At 41.9% G+C, this 18,543-nt stretch overlaps 1 non-coding gene across 1 annotated transcript; it reads right to left on the bottom strand.

Annotated features, from left to right (window-relative positions):
• Window positions 1–3,595: 3,595 nt before the first annotated feature.
• Window positions 3,596–3,668, bottom strand: TRNAG-CCC. Its single transcript has one exon. It is a non-coding gene; the product is annotated as a tRNA-Gly (tRNA).
• Window positions 3,669–18,543: the final 14,875 nt, after the last annotated feature.

Raw genomic sequence — 18,543 nt, forward strand, 5'->3', positions numbered from 1 at the left:
GCCAGGGAGGTGCCCCGAGTTCTAAAGAGAATTAGCCAGATTTCCTCTCTTGCAAGCAGTGTGCTTTATATTTAAAAACCAACCCGCTGTTGACTGCAAACAAACAATAAGTAAATTCAAATAAAGGAGCCCTACCAGGTCCAACCCATTTGGTCAAAGATAACTGCAGGTGCCAGAGAGGCCAGGCTATCACTAGGGGGAGGGTCAGCTTCGAATTTTGTTTTTCTCCTAGAGGGAAAGTTGAACTGCATGAGGTCTGTGACTCACTTTTATTCCTTAATCTTCCCCATCCTTTACCTTCAATTCTCAGTGGAAGGAAAACAACAACAAAGGGGGAAAAAAGAATGCCATAGCAAATATAATACTAAGTGGCCAAAGTTTGAATTCACTTCTGTTTCACCACCACAAGGGGGGAAAAAAGCTATCTCAGAATCAAATGGAATCCTCTGTCCACCTCTCCAGTGTCCTCGACTTAGTTTGCCTACTTAGGAGTGGGAATGTGGCCTTTTGGATAAAAATAGGCTTGTTAACCTACTTGACATTACTAGAAAACCTTGCCTGCAGAAGACTTGAAAAATAAGATGAGAGTGTTTAGCACCTATACTATTGCCTTTTTGTTTTTCCCCTTTGAACTGCCCATGATAGGACCAGCAAATCCCACAGAAGCAGTAGACTCTGCACCCCGCGGGTCTGTTCACCCTCCAACCCTGGTCCCCGAGTTAAAGGCCAGAAAATGTCCCATAGAGACAGCGATTGGGTGGAGTGAAGTCTCCCCCTTAGGCCCTGCCTCCAATCTCTCAACTGGAATCTCCAGAGGACTCAAGCTACTCTGAAAATCACTCATAGCAGCCTCCAGTTGTTAAAATCTGTTCCTAGAGCCAATAGTCACATTTTAGGGTCCTGGGCCATTAATAAAAATCGCCTTAACATTCAAATGGCTCTAAAATGCGTTGATAGAGGATTACTGGGCCTAATGGACGTCGTGTGTGATAACATGGCCCCTGAGCAGCGAGGTTCTGGAGTGGATGTCCGACCACAGCTACCTGATTATCAGCTTACAGCCAAACCTCTTCTTAGCAGCGATGCTCTTAAGAAGCGTTCTTCCGCAGAGCCGAGAGGGAGACTTCTGTGTTCTTCATTTAACCGTATTTAACTACCGCATAGTGCTCTGGAAACCAGAGGGGAGAACTTGCCTGGAGGCGTTAGGTCACCCTCAGAAGTTAAAGAGGGGCGGGTCCCAGCCACTGCCCCTCCCATCCCGGCTATTAAGGGAGCGAAGGCCAAAAAGCGGTGGCCGGGGCAGATCGAGGGCCTTGCCTGAGACTTGGGTTTGCCCTAAATCTGGGGCTTCCTCCACGGGACTCTTCGAGCCGCCTTAGAACAGAGCTTGTGAAGAGGCTGCCTGGCTAGCTCCGACAAGGCCTGCGGCGTCCCGAACACTCGCGGAGCTCCCCTCTTCTGCAGACTGCGGGAAAGTCTTCCGGCCAGGACGCGAGCAGCCGACTGCTCTAAGGACGCCCTGACAGCGGCCGCGGCGCCAGGGAGGGAGGGGGTTCCCGGGTTTCAACGAAAACAAGTGGCAAGTGCACCGCGTTCCCATTCTCCAGCCCCACCTTTCACCCCACAAACTAAGCGGAAGACCCCAAAAAAGCAGGGCCTTCGGGGGTTGTAAAGAACACCAGGGCATCGCCCCAGGGGCCTCCCCTCCCCGTGCACAGTCCCCAGGCTAAGGTCATTTGGAGAGTCCGGAGAGAGTACCAGGGGAGGCCAGGAGTTACTAGAGTGGCTGAGAGGCAGCCTATGGATCAAGCTGCCTGGGACATCAAGATCACGACCCCCCGCCCCCCGCAACCCATGCAGCCGACGGGCACCAGCCCAGGAAGTGGGCCTCGAACCCACAGCGCCCCAGCCATGCTCCAGGTCACAAGTGGTGCCGCCGGATCTGGTAGACTGTGGGTCACACCCACCTGGCAGAGGCGAGGCTTGGTCCACAGAGCATTGTGCCTCCTCGCGGAAGCGGGGAAGACCCAGGATCCTGCGATCCGCGTGCTCTTCCTTCTCCAACCCCATCCATGGTCTTCACGAGGATCTGATGGGGGTGTGATGTAAGGACGTCGGGAGAGTCCCCTCAGTCAAGGGCGCATCGCATACAAATGGCAGCAGAAGTCTCTTTGCGCCCACATCGCCGTTGACCCATCAAAATCATTGCCCGCCCACCCCCGCCCCTCGCCGTCCTTATGTCGTGGGCGCTCTTCTCACCTCGTGCCTTGACCGCAGCCCCACGCTGGGCGGGCTCCGAAGTCCAAACTTCCTCTCTCAAGCTTCTTGTGGTGAAAGATGCAAGAACTGAAACAGGCTTGTCCTTAGAGCTCAGATCTGGCATAACCCCTGTCTACAGCGCCGGGCCTGAGCTAGGAGCCGGGAACCGAGTGTGCAGGGCCGCGAGGTATAGCCGGCACCATCCTGGGTCCCCAAGCAAGTGCACCCACCCGAGCCCCGAGAGCTTGGGCAGCCGGCTGGCAGCGGCTTCCGGTTCCAACTTACGGCCTTGCCAGCTGGTGAGTGGAGTGGCCACTTCGTGCTAGGGCGCTATGGTACGTTTTGACGAATGACTGACAAAATCACCTAAAATGAATTTTGAGATAGTTGTGAAGACCAAGGATGCACATGTAAAGGACTCCCCCGAGTCCTTCTTGGACACTAATCTAAAAAAATTTTATAACTTTTGAGTTATGTTTGGTTAGGAATTTCAGCCATTTTTACTGCTGTGAAGTGGTAAGGATTTTTTTTTTTTTAATGGTAGGCAGATATTTGGGGCACTTATATATATTTATATGTGTAATATAGAAATTACACATATATACATGTGTATTACATATATGTCTAAAGTGAAATTAGGTTATTTTGGAAATAAGAATCACATTTTAGAATTTTAAATTAATCCAAGTCTCTAATTGAAATTTATTTTTCAGTAGATCTTGCTGATTAAGTGGATTCTATTTTTAATTTGGGGGAAGGAAATGGCAACCCACTCCAGTATTCTTGCCTGGAAAAACCCATGGACAGGGGAACTTGGCCAGCTACAGTTCATGGGGTTGCAAGAGTCAGACAGGACCTAGCGACTGAACAACAACAACAGTTTTTAATTTTAGTCTGAGTTGGCCACTTCAAGTTTTAGAAGGCTAACAAAGACTCAATCTGTTTGATAGTTAACTTTTAGCAAAATCATGGCCTTGTTTGGTCTTAAAATTGGACATACTCTAAAGTTCTCTAATTTTGAAATTGAGAAAACTTGGTACAAACATGTATTCACCATTTTGATATAAACATGTATTCACCATTTTCAAGGACAAATAATTGGCCTGATTAAACCAATAATCTTGATTTCTGCCCATTTTAAGACAGCACATTGCTTTCTTTCTCTCTCTCTTTTTTTTTTTTTTTTTTTTGCTTTTCTTCATATGTATTGATAAGGATGCAAAGCATGTACTCTTACTTGAAGTTGTCTGAGATGATATCTTTTTCAGAAATTCTTTTTAAAAAATATTTATTTATTTGGCTGGACCAGGTCTTAGTTGCAGCATGTGGGATGTAATTCCCTGACCAGGGATCGAACCTGGGCCCCCTGCATTGGGAGCACAGAGTCTTAGCCACTGGACCACCAGGAAAGTCCCTTCCGAAATTCTTACCCCTGTGTTTCAGGTATCCTTTTGGGGATGGTTGTTTGTGAATAGATTTTAGAGGATGTTAACTCAATTGTACAAAAATTTCTTTGGTTTGTGTAACTGTATTTTTTTTTTTTTTTTAATTCCTGGACAGAAGATCTATAGCTTTCACCAGATTCATAGAAGGGTTTGTTGTTGTTTAGTTGTTAAGTCGTACTTCGAGCTCTTTTGTGAGCCTGTGGACTGTAGCCCATCAGGCTCTTCTATCCTTGGGATTTCCCGGGCAAGAATACTGGAGTGGGTTGACTTCCTCCAACCCACTAATGGAAACTATGTCTCTTGCTTGACAGGTGGGCTCTTTATCACTGAGTCAACTGGGAAGCACAAAAGGGTTTGTAAAAACTCCAAATTAAGAGCCACTGGTTTTTATAGGTTGTGAATGAAGGGTAAACTTGGTAACAAAAAAGGTGACAGTCCTGTAAAATTTGAGTCTACCCTTAACTTTAAGAAATCTTTAATTTTCTTTAAACAAAATAATCTTAAAAGTCCCTTTATTTCTAAATTCTACCTAGTTAGGCCCAGTTTGAATTATTGTTCATGTGTCTGTTTAGGTATAACATATTAAATTAATGAATGAAGTAGACAAGATTTATTCTAATAGTATTTTGCATGAAATGTCAAGTAGAAAATTTAAGCAAATATTTTAATGATTCAGATCCAAAAGCCTTTTTAATCAAAACAATCAACAATAATAAGATATTTTCTGACTCTGATTAAATATTTCAGGAAATTTAATGTGAATTTGTTCTTTGTCTTTCTTTCTCTCAGTCAGCCAGTTCAGTTGCTCAGTTGTGTCTGACTTTTGTGACCCCATGGATTGCAGCATGCCAAGCTTCTTGGTCCATCACCAACTCCCGGAGCTTGCTCAAACTCATGCCCATCTCTCTGCAAATACTTAAATGTGTTGTGCATATTCCAACCATGCCCAGGTTCCCATATTTTTCTGTTGAAAAGTTTTTCATTTTCAAGCTTGACAACTGTCAAACATGGACAAAACAATAGATAAGGGAGGTGTAGGACCTTCTGATTGAGTCAGAAGGAGGGCATGACTATACTATCCAGGAGAGGAATTCAAGATCAGATGGTATAATCACCTCTAGGGGACCCAGGACAGAATTTAAATTAAATACTTAGAGGCCTTTCTTCTGGAATAGCAGATCTTGCCCACTTTCCCCACTTAGAACTCCCCAGCTTACTTCAAACTTTGTCTGAGAGGATATCTTCCATTAATGCAAGAAGAAGTATAATCTACAGTTTATTTAGCATTTGATCTTTGCACAGAGGCTTCCATTTAGAGGAACCATTGCAGCTAAGATTTGGATCTGGTCCATCAAATAGCCTGAACCGGGTGACCTCAGGCAAGTAGACGCAAGATACTAGCAATTTATTTCATATCAGCTCCCAAGCCATCACCAGATGATAACAACCGTTGGACACCGTTAATCTCTGCTTGACTCAAACTGGTGACCGCGAGGTGAAAGGCAGGGCGTTATCTCTGAGCAATTCGTGTGGCCTTCCACAGATTGCCAGTTGGGCCAATACAATTGAAGCCTCTTCTCCAGTGGTTACTTTAAAAAATTCATATCCAAAGTCTTTGGTCTTTGTTGGACTAGAAGGTAGGAGGGCTTTATCAATGAAAATGCCCGAGGGCCAAGATGTAGGAGCTTAGAATCCAATAAAAATTAGAAAGGTTGAAAAGGTAACCTTGTGTGTTCCCAGCCCAATAAACTTTGAACAACACTGCTGTAACTATGACTAGAAAAAGCCTCTGGAAATGAATGTTTTTGCCAAACAATAGAGGGAATATGCACTTTAAACAAAAGGCAATGCTCTATGTAGAATTGGTTTCCTTGTTTTGAAAATGGCGTTTATTTTGCCGTCTCTAATATGGTCAGTTCAGATCACCATATATTAACCTGGTATCAGTTCAGGGCTAGAAAGGAGAGTGGAAGTGGGCAGCCGTGGAGAATAAAGGAAAGGGGTGTACTGAAAACAAAAGCTGTCCTGTGTGTTGATGCCCAGAGCGGGTTGGCTAAATGACCTGCAGGGGAAATAAAACTACTACTATTTAAACTTCCAAATGTGTAGAGGGAAGAGTAGGAGCCTCATGTTCCAGTGTACTCAGCTCTAGCTGAAGTCATAAAAACCTGCCATTACTACTTTGTGGAATTATTCTTCCCCCTGCTACTCTAATATACTAATTGTAATGATTCTGTTTGATTTTGTTAGATGGCTCTAGAGAGAATTGACAGTTTTTTTTTTTTTTAATGGAGAGGTTTCAAAAATACTGCAGCTATTTTAATAATATGTTTTTTAAGGTCCATGTATTGGAAGTTGGATCATTGGATCATTGATGGTAAAAGTAAAACCAAATTGTTTTAGGTATTTTTAGCAAAAAGTTCCTTTGGACAGGATCAAAGATCAGCTTGATTTATGCAGAACTTCAGTTATCAGCAAACAGTGTCCCAGAAGCATCTCGCTATATTGTTCCATAACTTCATTCCTACACTATTTGTTTGCTGCCCTATCTTTTTAATTAACTGGTATTTGCAAACCCTATTGTGTTGTTTGGTAACTTCTCCTCAAAATGATACACTAAATAAACCTAAGCTATAAATGCTAATCAGAGGATGAGTGCATTGTATACATTTGGTAAAGGGACACCCCTTAGAAAGATTTATGTATTGGCTGTGGTGAGTGTTGTTGTACGTGGGCTTTCTCTAGTTGTGGCGAGCAGGCGCTAGTCCTCACTGCGGTGTGCAGTCTTCTCATTGCCATGGCTTCTCTTGTTGTAAAGCCCAGGGTCTAGGGTACACAGCCTTCAGCAGTTGCAGCATGTGGGCTCAATGGTTTTGGTGCATGGGCTTAGTTGCTCCGTGGCATATGGGATCTTCCCAAACCAGGGATCGAACGGTGTCCCTTGCATTGCAAGCTGGATCCTTAACCGCTGGACCACCAGTCACTGATGGCTAAACTGGTGCATTTTCTAATATTGGGCAGTTGCCTAATTGATTTTGGGGAAATAAGACATAAGATAAAAAATGAAGGGTTGTTACTACTTAAGATTGGCCTCAGCTCCAGTGTCTTAAGGGTATAATGTTCAGAAAGCATAAAGAGAGTCACAACATTTGCCTGGTCAGACAGGAGTCAAACTCATGTTCAGAGTATTTGCAAGGGCTTACAATTTCAGCACTATTTTTCTTAAGTATCTGTCTGCTCCATGAGGGGGTCTGGATAGAATCGAAAACCTTAAAGAGGGAGAGTCTAGGCTTTTGTTCTCTTGCTTAATGCTGCCACTTCTTCAAGATGATGATGGTGAAGAGGGGATCAGTCTCCCTAATTTTAATGGGACATTTGCGTATGTCTTAAATCAATAAGCAGAGCGTTGGACTGGGTGATTTACTCAGCCTTTGAAAGATCTATCCAAAGTGGCAAATTTACCAGTTTTTATTGTAGGCCTTGAACTTTTACATCCATGTTGTCCATTGATAACTTGAGTGGATTTGGTGCTAAGGAATGTCTATAACTTCCCTTGTGGACGTGCTCATCTTGTCTGAATATTTTTAGCTTTTTCTGAGCTTTGCTTAATTTTATCCCAACTTCATATACAAATTACATCGTGGTTTTTGCCTATATTTCTAGCTCTCTTTAAGAACTTCCCTCGTGGCTCAGGTGGTAAAGCGTCTGTCTACAATGCGGGAGACCTGGGTTCGATCCCTGGGTTGGGAAGATTCCCCTGGAGAAGGAAATGGCAATCCACTCCAGTACTATTGCCTGGAAAATCCCATGGACAGAGGAGCCTGGTAGGGTACAGTCCATGGGGTTGCAAAGAGTCGGACACAACTGAGCAACTTCACTTCACTAGCTCTCTTAAACATGTGGAAAACCTCACACAACATTATTTAATAAGGAGATATAACTTCCAGGTGCCTTAGAAAATGTAGGTTAGTATGTGCTTTTCATTATTTGAGAAATTCGCCCCTAGCTTCACCAGAGGAGCAGTTAAGGATAGCAGTGAAGCATTTAGGCTTTAGAGTTGAATTGTTTGGGTTTGAATTCAAGCTCCTCTATAATGGTATTTGTAGATATTTGTCCCTATGAAGATAATTTAGCCCCTCTGCTCCCTAGTGTCCTCATCTGTAAAACAGGAAAAATAATAGTTTATATTTCCCCAATTGCTATGGCCATTGAAGCACTTAGCTCAATAAGTGCTCAGTCCGTGTTCTTTGTTATTATTGTCGCCATTATTGTCATTGTCATTGTAGTCAGTCACTGGCCAGCAGGGTGTAGTCAGAGACGCCATGATGAACCAATGTTGACTGTACTCATCCTGCTAAAAGGACAGGATCACAGATGCAACATGAAGAATGCAAGAGCAGTGAGTATATAATAGTGTATCATATGTGCCAAACTATGTTTTATGCCTGTTGATGAAAGTGAAAATGGAGAGTGAAAATGTTGGCTTAAAGCTCAACATTCAGAAAATGAAGATCATGGCATCCGGTCCCATCACTTCATGGGAAATAGATGGGGAAACAGTGTCAGACTTTATTTTTCTGGGCTCCAAAATCACTGCAGATGGTGACTGCAGCCATGAAATTAAAAGACGCTTACTCCTTGGAAGGAAAGTTATGACCAACCTAGATAGCATATTCAAAAGCAGAGACATTACTTTGCCAACAAAGGTTCGTCTAGTTAAGGCTATGCTTTTTCCAGTGGTTATGTATGGATGTGAGAGTTGGACTGTGAAGAAGGCTGAGCGCCGAAGAATTGATGCTTTTGAACTGTGGTGTTGGAGAAGACTCTTGAGAGTCCCTTGGACTGCAAGGAGATCCAACCAGTCCATTCTGAAGGAGATCAGCCCTGGGATTTCTTTGGAAGGAATGATGCTAAAGCTGAAACTCCAGTACTTTGGCCACCTCATGCGAAGAGTTGACTCATTGGAAAAGACTCTGATGCTGGGAGGGATTGGGGGCAGGAGGAGAAGGGGACGACAGAGGATGAGATGGCTGGATGGCATCACTGACTCGATGGATGTGAGTCTGAGTGAACTCCGGGAGTTGGTGATGGACAGGGAGGCCTGGTGTGCTGCGATTCATGGGGTCGCAAAGAGTCGAACATGACAGAGCAACTGATCTGATCTGAATATGTGTCAAACTATATGTTTTATGTACCTTCATAGATTAAATTATTTTGTATTCTGTTTGCCTTTATCATGAAGAGTCTATATTTTTTTGTTCAGCATTGGTAGAAACCATTAGGATTTTGAACTCTTCAAATATGTTTGGAAAGAAGGAAGTAAGAATGAAGGGATTTTACAAGGGGATCAAGGGGTAATGAGACAAACCACCTTGTTTTATTTATGTATTTGGTGGCTCAGCATGGAGGATCTTAGTTCCCCTATTAGGAATTGAACCCATGCCCCCTGTAGTAGAAGCATGGAGTCCTAACCACTGGACTGCCAGGGAATTTTCAACCCTACTATCTTAAAATCATACCTCTGGTCCTCTCCATATAAGAGTTAAAGTCTTTATTCATCACTGCAAGTAGTTTTTTCCTGGCTGCAAGCACTCTGAACAACAAACTGTTCTTGCTTTAGTTAAGAATGATACTGGCCTCTTTATTCCCATGTAATGTAGGTTAGTTCATTCTGTGGGCAATGTTTATTACCTCCTCCCCATCTCTGAAAACACTGTCAAAAGTATACTTTTAATTTTCTTTTAGATGTGGCTTAAATAGGGCTGTCATTGCATTTCACGTTTCCTGCCTTATCAATTGGCATTGAACAGAAAGAGTGAGGTGAAGTAATTTATAATAAAGTAATAAAGACCTTGTAAATTGGGCTCTTGGTTTAAAAAAAGAAGTAAGAGAATAATTGAGAATAAAAAGACTTTATGCAAATCAACTAGTATGGATGATGGCAGAAGGAGAAGAGAACAGGGTAATAAATTTGTTCAAATGAATTTACTGAAGATGGCAATTCAGCTCTCTAAGGAATTGCAGGTAAAATGAGTAAGTGGCTAGAGGGACTGATGTCTCAAGAAAGCCTGAATAGGCAAAATGGACCATATTTGCAAAGAGTGAAATTTTAGTCATCAGCTTTCACAGTGCTTCAGCACACACCATGCAAGCAATTTGTTTAAGGTTGCAAAATGAAAACATATCTCTGAGGGCATGGATAAGGAGGCAAGACCTTTGTGATGTCTTACAGTGGAACAAAGACCTGACAACTGCCTGCAAGTGCCTGAAAAGGTATCACCCATCAGACAGGCAGAAGAATTGTCCAACAGGCTAATTATGAGTAAATTGATGGAAACAAGAAATCTGTCAGTGATGGGAAACTTTCCCAAGCTATGGGAAAGTTCTTCCAGGGAAGTGGCACCATCTTCAGTTTAGAACATTTAAAACTAGAGAAGGAAGAACTTCTTGGACTTAAATCTCAGGAACTGTCCAGCACCAGTAGAGGGCTGGAGTTGCTGCCAAATGACCTATTAGGTTCTGTGAGTTTCCCTCTACAATGTATCTAACTATATGCTTATTTAACACCAAATGTATTTTTTCAGTTCTTTTGACAGTTCTAATACTAATATTATTACTTCCAAAGAGATTTTTGTAGGTTAATTTAGATTTGCATTTGTTCTACAAGGAAATGTAATTATTTACTGAGTCAGCATTTGCCTTGAAGACATTTCAGCTATGACCTCCTCAGGAATTTCAAAGAATAACCAAGCTCATTGTCATTTCTCATGCTTGCTCTAAATTTCTCCAAACAGTACTAACTGCATTATTAACAAATTACATGACAAATAAAATCATAATGTTTTTCTGGTTTCAGAGACATTAAAATGGATGTTAGAATGGCCATGGGAAAGGATTCTCAGATGTCAAATTGATGTAAAATTAAGTTTCTGCTTAAAATTTCATTAGGATTTAAGAAAACTGGGACCATTATAAAGATGTATCTATTCATTCAGTGAATATTTGAGGGTCTTCTTTGTATCAGACATTCTCCTGGGTTTGAAACACACAAGGTTTCGGCTCCTGTGGAGCTCACATTCGTGTTTATGGGCGAACACATTTATAGGTGGTCATTACAGGAGACAGAAGCTTCAGAGTTAAAAGGGAAACACTGCTGGGTTTAAAGATGTGTGGAGGGACTTCTCTGGTGGTCCGGTGGTGAAGAATTCACCTTCCAATGCAGGGGACGTGGTCAATCCCTGGTCAGGGAACTAAGACCTCACGTGCCACAGGGCAACTGAACCCGCACATCATAACTAGGGAGCCCGCACACCACAACTGGAGAAGACTGTGCCACGAGGAAGACCCAGCACAGCCAAAAAAAAAAGTGTGGAAACTTCTAAGCGACATTGGAAGTTTAATAACTTTCAAGAATGAAAGTACTTTCCCCACTCCTTCCCGCTGCTGCTGCTGCTAAGTCACTTCAGTTGTGTCTGACTCTGTGCAACCCCATAGACGGCAGCCCACCAAGCTCCCCCGTCCCTGGATTCTCCAGGCAAGAACACTGGAGTGGGTTGCCATTTCCTTCCCGCTAAACATACTTAAATAGAATTTAGATGTTCCAGTGAACAGCAGTACAGTCTGTATGCTCCATTCTCAAGTCCCTCAGGGTGACTTGAGCGTGTGGAGGGAGGTTGGAGCCCTTAAGCTGCTCCTCAGGACATACGTGGGTCCCCGGGTCTGTGGCTGTTGAAGCTCCATATGGTGTCCTGTGTCCTGGCCTTGTTGTGTGACAGTTACTGCTAACAAGCTTGGCTTCGGCTTGACCATCTTTGAAACGAACCTCTCCCTCAGCCCCTCTGATTGCCTCAATCAAACCAACAGGGCTGTTAAAGAAATGGTCACAGTATCACTGGAATAGGCAAAGGCAATTACTTCGTATTTTCTACAGACGTACTGATTGTAAATTTCAAAAAAGGCCTTTGTGGAAAGGACAGTCCATTAAGAAACCACGTGATGTTTAATTACACGTGGTTGGGAACTCCACAGAGGAACAGCCCAGTCAAACAGGGCATCAAAATCAGAGACACAGTGGCTGGTGCAGAATTTCCTTTTGAGTTCCAGGTACAAAAATCCAAATCCGGAGTGCCGTATTCTCACACTCCAGTGCTGCCATAATACTTAATTATTGCTGTCGCTGGAGTGTAACATGATCTCAGAAAATGTCACACAAGAATTCCACCAAATTGTTTGTTTCATTACTCTTCCTCCTCCTCCCCAGGTTCTGTTTCTTGGCTGTGTTCTTTTCTGTAGTTGCCTTTCTCTCTTTCCTCCCTATAAGAGGCATTGTGAGGTTGAATTCACCAGGTGTGCAAACTTCCTCCCGCCTCTGACACTCCTTTGGCAGAAGCACAGGTAGCACAGCAGGTATTGTCAGGGTCAAGTTAGAAAATAACAAAAGCTGCCAATGCACATTTCCTTCTCGTGGGGCCTGGCATCAATGGGCTCTCAAAAAGACTGCTGTGGCTTTAGTATTTCCCTTTTTACAGCTAGCATGAAATTGGCAGTCCATCCACAGCTCACCTCCTCTGTCCTCTGTCTTTGTCAGGACCAGAGGATGGCTGGCATTTCTCCTGGTTCCAAGACAGGGAAGGTAGGAACAGGAGCAGAACAGTGGACAGCAGTATTCTATTTAGAAAAAGTTAATTGGAAAAAAGTACTGTTGTTAGATTGCAATTTAAACCTCAGTGGTCACTGTTAGGTCCTTGATTCATCGGAAGTGAACTGACTTGGTAAAGTATTGGATATACTTGATCTCTGTGGTGATCTTTTAAAACTTAAAACCTGAAGGAAATGTGGTACTGTAAGTAGTGAGTTATATGCCAGGTAAGTGCCAAAGTCTTCCCTGCTAAAAACTTAGGAACTAGTTGATTATGAGAGAAATAATCCCAGGGTTTTGTCTGCTTGTTTTTGTTTTAATTTTCATAGTATAGTAATAATCCTAGTAAGGAAAAATAAATATATATGTCTTAGAAATCAGACATGCCACTGTCATTAGAAAGCTTCGTCTACAGTATGTCTAGGTTCATGGCCCTTTCTAAGAGGGAGTGCCCAGACTATTCCCAAATTTTTCTCAGAATGGTGGGATCTGCAGTGACGTTCCTGAACCTCATCAACAGCTGGTGCTCCCAACAAGCTCCTAATGTGTTGTTATAAAACAGTGAAATGTAATGTTCATATCAAGTTTCCCAATGGTTTTCTACACACATGTTCATATATTCTTTAACAACACCATGGGATTATATGTTCACTGCATTCCTTAATTTACTGTGCAAGGCTTTATTTCTTCTGTGTTCACAATGCCTTTTTTATGGTTGACTCCAGCAAAGAAATTCCTGAAGAAAGGAGATCACATTCATATATAGGTATGTGTATAAATATGTGTAACACAGACACACACACCCCCACATCCTTTTTGTTGTTGTTAACTTTTCATGTGTCTCTGTCATCTCACTATGTAGGATAAAAATTTCAGGGGATTTCACTTTAAGCTTATTTTCATCCCTTCAGTACCTAGCCCAGGGCTTGGAATATGGCAGGTACTTAATACAAAGAAATTGTTCCTAGGTAATGATGACTCATACAACTACAGGCAAGACCAGAGGGCATTTATCTGTCAGCTCTGTGCCCTCTCTACCTCAACAGAGCCCTTACTTTGGTCTCTTATCTAGTCTTCCTGCTCCCCACCTTCCAATCTGTTTGTTCATGTTGCTATTAGACTTACTTTCTAGAAACCAGATCTATAACACATACAGGCCATGGGGTGAAACCGTAACATCTAAGCTTGGCATTTAAGATTCTACCACAGTGCTTTTCAAATTTTAATGTGCATACAAATCACCTGGGGATTTCCTTAAGGCAGATTCTGATCTGGTAGGTCTGAGAGTGAGGCCTGAAGATGTGCATTTTTAGTCATCTCCCAGGTGATACAGCTGCTGCTGGTCCTGGACTGTATTTTGCGTAGCTGGTTTCTACAACACTTGACTTAGCCCAGGTGTTAAATGGCGTTTTAGCTCATCTTAATTCACTCCCCACCCCATACCCTACATTCTAGCAAAACTGTTGTTCTTGACATTCTCTGGCAATTCTCCGACTTGTGCTTTGATTCATGTCATACCCTTTCTGGCTGCTAAGCCATTACTCATTCTTCCGGAGAGCTCAAATATCACCATCTCTGTGAGGCCTTCCAGCTCAGCTGCCCCTGCCTTGGCCGGCTAATCCCGCTGTCTTCCAAATTCTCACAGCACTTTGCTAGTGCTGATGTTTAGCACTTATTACAAGTTATCATAATTGTTTGTTTACATGACTGTCTTTCCAGCTAGACCATGAGCTACAGGGCAGGGAGCCAGGCCTTACCTATCTTACAATCTCAGCGCTCAGTATAGAGCACAGCACACACAATAGTTTCCTAATAAATACTGGTAATTCAACTGTATTTAATTGAACTGGATTTCTTAGTGATGAATATTTTGAGACAAAAACATATCTCGACAGAATTGATGGGAAGTCATGAAGAATCATAGTCACTATAATATTATTATTATTGTCATTATTAATGATGTGTATTATTTATCTATTAATATTAGATGCTTATTACGTACCAGACATTGTGCTAATCACTTACATACAAAGTTTCATTTAAATTTCACAACTTATATTTTAGATAAGGGCATAGCCACACAGTTTGAGGATATGTCCATTGCTGCAGCCCCAGGAAGTGACAGAATTTGAACTTGAAACCTAACTCTCAGGTTCACTCCATGCTCTTAGCCATTTTACTGATGCTGGAAGAATAGTCTTGCTCTAAGGCTCTGTGACTGTGTCTTCCTTCACCGATTATATGTACTCTAAATGCAGCAGGGTCTTCCTCTAGGGGAGGGACCCTAATCTGTTTCTGTACTTTAGACTCCTTTAGCAGTCTCACAATGCTTATAAACTCCTCTGAATAATATTTTTGAATGTATTAAAAAACAAAATTACAAAGGAAACCAGTTTTTTGAAATACAGTTATCAAAATTAGAAAGAACCCCAAAGCTGTGACAGAGTAATTTGTGCCTTTCTTTATTTATGCCTTAAATAATAAGATCTACCAGTGAGACTAATAATGAGGTAGGTTTTTTTTTTTTTTTTTTTTGGCTGAGCCACACAGCTTGCAGGATCTTAGTTCCCCAACTAGAGATTAGGGATTGAACCAGGACTCATGGCAGTGAAAGCACAGTCCTAACCACTAGACCTCTAGGGAATTCCTAGTCTAATAATGACTTTAATTTTGAATTATCAATGGGGCTAAACAATATTTTGAGGAATCTACAACTGAAATATGATGAAAATATCCATGATCTCTATTTAAGAAAAAAAATCATAGGTATTATTTCAGATACTATAGGTTTTTGCCTGTATTTACAATGGAAAAAAATTTCTTTCTTTTTCTTTTTTTTTTTGGCTGTACCATGGTGCATGAAGGATATTAGTTCTTGGACCAAGGATCAAACTCATGCCCCCTGCATTGAGCATGCAGAGTCTCAACCTCTGGACCACTACAGAAGTCCCATAACTTTTAAAAAAATGTGATTTATTGATGTATAGTTGATTTAAAATGCTGTATTAATTTCTGCTGTATAGCACAGTGATTCAGTTATACCTGTATTTTTTTTTTCATTTTCTTTTCCATTATGATTTATCACAGGATATTGAATATCGTTCCCTGTGCTATACAGTAGACCTTGTTGTCCATCATTCTATATATGATAGTTTGCATCTACTAATCCTCAACTCCCAGTTCATCCCTCCTCCATCCCCTTCCCCTTGAACCACAGTCTATCCTCTATGTTTGTGAGTCTTTCTGTCTCACAGATAAGTTCCTTTGTGACATAAGAAAATACTAACTTTAAATAAGAGATTAGTACAGTTAAAGATGTGATTTTTTTTCCCCCCCGATCATGAACCTCCAGAATTTTATGCACAGACACTATGGATATGTGTTTGTGGGGTCTGGTCCTATGAGCTTCAGGTTAAGAACCCATGTTATAGGGCAAACGGGTATTCTACCTTTTTAAAGAGGTTGAGGTACTCATATCCATGCATAGAAGTCAGTCATATGTAAAAAAGTATTATTTACATAGAAATGCCACAAAGTCACTGCCAAGAGGTATGTAGGCATGTAATAGAGGGGAGGAAGAGGATAATCTGGCAGCATTAGAGCTCTGCAGCAGGTAAGAAGCTCTGCTTTTGGGGGGTGAACTCTTAGAGATTTTCAGAAGAGGATGCAGAAAGTATACTTGGAGGAAACTCAAGTGTACATAAAAATCTTAGGAGGGACTTTCCTTGTGGGTCAGTGGTAAAGAACCTGCCTACCAATGCAGGAGACACAGGTTCGATCCCTAGTCCAGAAAGATCCCATGTTCTGCATTTGGAGCAACCAACCCCCTTCACCACCACTGTTAAGTCTGTGCTCTAGAGCCTGGGAGCTGCAACTACTGAAGCCCGTGTGCCTAGAGCCCATGCTCTGCAAGAGAAGCCAGCACAATGAGAAGCCTGCATGCTGCAACTAGAGGATAGCCACTGCTTGCTGCAGCTACAGAAGAGCCCTTGCAGCAGTGAAGACCCAGCACAGCCAAATACATAAATAAAATTATTTTAAAAACAGAAGTCTTAGGAATTGGGAAATAAATTCTGTAGTTGTTCCCGGGAAAAACATACTGTTTTAGTCCCATACTGAGGTGCATGAAGGGCCCTATGCCTGGAGTCATCATACGCTGGTGAAGTGGGCACTGTCCTCATCTTTCTGTATTATATATATGCTGATGTATGGCAAGGGTCCTCAGGTCTACCAGCCTCTCTCTACTTACTTCGACTGATTCAAATGGCAGTGTAAACCCAAACCTAGTGTATATCTTTATTGACTTTGAAGAGATAGGCAATCCAAAATTTGGTGCTTTGATCACTCTAAGCTGAAAATTTGTCATTCCAATGGCATCAAATGCCTCCGTTTGGCATTCAAGTACACTAAGATAGGATCCTTTTTTTCTCTTAGGATCTTATCTCCCTTTTTTCATTCACTTTATAGTCTTGGCAATTGAACCTATTAAAATCCTTTGCCCACTCCCACTTTATTCTCCTTTGTAAATCCCAACACCAGTAATATCCTTTCCTCTTATCTCAGTCTTCTAGCCTATTCTTTCTTTAAGGCTCAATTCAAATTCTGCCTCTTCCATGAAGATTTTCCTGGAACTACTTCTGTCAGTCACAGCCTCTACGCTGAAAGCGGTCTCTTCCTCTCTGGAACACTCATAGCACTTTATCTATATTTCTTTTATGATATATAACTTCAGTGTTACTATAAACAACAATAGTTGTGGCCTTTGAAGAAAAATCAAACTAGAAAAAGTACCCAGTTATGGGAGGAAAAGTAGAGAAGAGAAGAAAAATCAGTATTTAAGGCCCTAAATAATTCTATATCAATATACAGAATATGAGTAATAACATGAACTTGGAGTATTAACCAAAGTTGTAAATGTAATGGCACAACTATCACAAAAATGGTATAATAGGATTATGAACAGAATGAGGGAAGTAAAATATATATATATTTTTTGGTTAATAAATTTAAAAATTTACATTAGAGGTAGAGGGAAAGTTTAAGAAGATACCCAGTATAAAATACCAGCTTGGAATGACATGACCAGAGCCCTCCTTATGAAGATTACTGTGGTGGAGGCTGAAGGATGGATTAGAGAGAGATTTAAAGCAGAAAAACCAGTTGGCAGCCATTTAAATAGTCCAAGTGAGGTATAATAATAAATATCTACTTAGGACTTCAAGATTTCAGGTCTAGGTGCCTGGGAATAAGATGGTATTTTTAAGAAGCACATGTAGTAAAAGGATTTGGGGGTAGTTTCAGGATAAGAAAGGTTTGTGTTCTAAAAGCTTTTGGGATACAGGAAAAGTGAGAGCCTTCCAATCAAGGAATAAACATTAAATGCAACTGTAGACTGAATTACTACAGACACCATGTCTCAGTCATAACTGAAGAATTGCAAGCAGGTCTGGGTTCATACTTTAAATATGGTGACTATGCAAATTCTCTCATTTGAAGAACACTGGAAGAAACGTGGAATATTTAAATCTGAAGAGATAAATGGGGATAATAACTGTCTTCAAAGATAAATGGAGACATAGAAAAAATAAAGAGGTAATTAATTACATTCTGGGGTGAAAGGGGGTGGGGTGGTGGTAAATGGAGTTACAAAGAGAAACTTGGGGGCTTATCCTCAGAAATAATTTAATCACAATGAGAGCCACCAAGCAGTGGGAAGAACTGACCTCCAGAGCAGCGAGCTCTTCATCTGTGAGGCAGGGAAGCAGAAACAGCATGAAACTCTGGTTGTCTATTTTGGAGAAGGAGTTTCCATAGTCTATAGTGCATGCATGTGTGCTCAGTTACTTTAGTGACTCTTTGTGACACCATGGACTGTAGCCCACCAGGCTCCTCCGCCCGTGGAATTCTTCAGGCAAGAATACTGGAGTGGGTCGCCATACCCCCCTCCAAAGATCAAACCCTCATCTCCTGTATTCCAGGTGGATTCTTTACCCACTGAGCCACCTGGGAAGCCCCCATAATCTATAGTAGAGAGTTTAAATTACAGGATGCTTAAGATATCTTGCTACTCTAAACTCCTCAGCTTCTGTTCTCCAAGAAAACCTTTCTTATCTCCTCCTGCCCTGGCGGGAGTGAGCCCCCTTCTCTGTGTTCATGAAGCACCCCCAGGGCTACCCTTGTCACACTGGTATCACCCAATGT

The sequence above is a fragment of the Bubalus bubalis genome, chromosome 11, assembly GCF_019923935.1.
Source record: "Bubalus bubalis isolate 160015118507 breed Murrah chromosome 11, NDDB_SH_1, whole genome shotgun sequence".
Lineage (NCBI taxonomy): Eukaryota > Metazoa > Chordata > Mammalia > Artiodactyla > Bovidae > Bubalus > Bubalus bubalis.